At 54.1% G+C, this 2,415-nt stretch overlaps 1 protein-coding gene across 9 annotated transcripts in view; it reads right to left on the bottom strand.

The window, feature by feature from the left end:
* The window catches only part of STAU2 (staufen double-stranded RNA binding protein 2), a 319,639-nt gene that overhangs the window by 315,534 nt on the left and 1,690 nt on the right, over positions 1 to 2,415 (bottom strand). The window lies entirely within an intron of this gene.

The raw sequence follows: 2,415 nt of genomic DNA, 5'->3' as shown, positions 1-2,415 counted from the left end.
TCCGCGGCATGTGGGATCTTCCCAGACCGGGGCACGAACCCGTGTCCCCTGCATCGGCAGGCGGACTCTCAACCACTGCGCCACCAGGGATGCCCTGTATTATTCTTATTCTTGGCACTCCTCTGTAAACTTGAAGTTACTTCCAAATAAAAAACTAAAACTTTAAAATTACATGGCAGGGACTTCCCTGGTGGCGCAGTGGATAAGAATCTGCCTGACAATCCAGGAGACATGGGTTCCATCCCTGGTCTGGGAAGATCCCACATGCCGCGGAACAACTAAGCCCGTGTGCCACAACTACTGAGCCTGCACGCCACAACTACTGAAGCCCGTGTGCCTAGAGCCCATGCTCCACAATGAGAAGCAGGAGACATGGGTTCCATCCCTGGTCTGGGAAGATCCCACATGCCGCGGAACAACTAAGCCCGTGTGCCACAACTACTGAGCCTGCACGCCACAACTACTGAAGCCCGTGTGCCTAGAGCCCATGCTCCATAATGAGAAGCCACCGCAATGAGAAGCCCGCGAACCGCAACGAAGAGTAGCTCCCGCTCGCCGCAACTAGAGAAAGCCAGCACGCAGCAACGAAGACCCAACGCAGCCGAAAAATAAATTAAATCTTAAAAAAAAAAAATGACGTGGCAGTATATCTGAAGTTAACAGTACATACTTGGATTATACAGCAACATTTTTACAAATACAAAACACAGGTTTTTAAGGAAAAATTTAGTGATGTGTGAGGAAATCTGCACTATATCCTACCAACTAATGATCACTTAGGAATAAATTTCAACTACACTGCCATGCAATAGAATGTGGCAATGGTGTCTTGAGCTGAAAACATAGCAGGACAAAAAAACCCACAGACATCACATAGTTTGGCGTTTAAGTGTTTCACAAATCTAATACAGGCCTGCTGCAAACGGCAGCAAATCTACAATCCAAGTGCTATGTGTTATCTGTTTTACAGTAAAATATAGGCAAACTGAAAAATGAAAAACTTGTCATTTTACAAAACAATCGAGATGCACAATGTCTGGGTTTTGATGGCTTTATTAAAAAAGATTGTTTTTTCCTACTGCAGCTCAATTCACAACAGTATGTGTGAATCATGTTAAGAAAGCAAGGACGGAGAAGAAATAGCCACCAGGAACAATGCTGCAATCTTTTCTCCTACAAGGTTACTAATAACCCGCCTGCCCATCACAATTTTGATTTCAAATGTTCATCATGCTCCCTTAAATCACAAGGAGGCATCAGAGGAGAAGTAATGCTCAGAAGTTCACCAAAATTGTGAAATCAAACATTAAAAATAAAGGTTTTCAGCTAACAGTGAAACACCTTTAAAAGATCGTCTCTATCCTTTCTGGAGGAACCACCCAATTTAAAATCCTTCAGTACAAATGTTCCCTAAGTGAACAGTCCTTCTCTACCCAAGTAGCTCTAAACCTTCTGGGGAAGGGGCGGGGGGACGCGTCACGCCAAGCAAAGACCCTTTCCGAAGAAAATTCTCCGCAAGTGCAAAATTCTGCACATATTTCCAGGGTCTTCCAGAACCCAAGGCCATTATCCCCGCCCCCCTCCCGAAGAATCCCAGCTCAGCGTCTCCTCAGTTAGCTCAGCGTCTCCTCAGTTGCCTCCGCGGAACACCCGCCTCGACACAATCCCCACAGTCCCCGGCCCGCCCCGCGAGGGGCTGGAGGCTCTGCCCTCGCACAGCGGATTCTGTAACTGATCTCTGTCTCTTCGCCCAACTGCCTTCACCTCGGCAAGGTCATTAACTGCCAACCACCCCTTTAAGCCGGGCCCTCACCGTAGTAGTTCGTAAGAGCCACGACCGAACTTGCCTGTCATAGGATATATTTTGCCCCCTCTGCCCCACCTACCTTCCCCATTTCGGCGCGTTACGTATTTATCACTTGCCCATTATACAGAAATAGCCACCACCACCAGCCGCCGGCGCGCCCCCGCCCCGCCGTTCCCCCTGCGCCCCCAGGCCCCTGGCCCGCAGACCCTCCAGGGATGGGCCTCCCGCCATCTCCCCTCCTCTGCCCCCGTCCCCTCCCCAGTCCTGCCCTCCCCCCCAAAGGGACCCTCCCCCTCTCTCTCCGGCACCGTCGCTCCACCCGCGGTCCCCTCTTCCGGCCGTTCCCACCGCGGCCCCAACGACCCCACCTCCCGGGTCCCTGCTCCCCCTCCCCCAGCCCTCCACCCTCCGTCTGTGCCGGCATCCTCGCCTTCCTCTCGGCTCCTCCCCTCTGGACACCTGTGTCGTCCCCCCCCCCCCCCCCACCCCCCCCCCCCCCCCCCCCCCCCTCGCCCCCCCCCCCCCCCCCCCCCCCCCCCCCCCCCCCCCCCCCCCCCCCCCCCCCCCCCCCCCCCCCCCCCCCCCCCCCCCCCCTCCCCCCCCCCCCC

Source organism: Physeter macrocephalus, chromosome 15 (genome assembly GCF_002837175.3).
Source record: "Physeter macrocephalus isolate SW-GA chromosome 15, ASM283717v5, whole genome shotgun sequence".
NCBI lineage: Eukaryota > Metazoa > Chordata > Mammalia > Artiodactyla > Physeteridae > Physeter > Physeter macrocephalus.
Note: the sequence above shows the minus strand (reverse complement) of the source record. Positions and strands in the feature narration are given on the sequence as shown.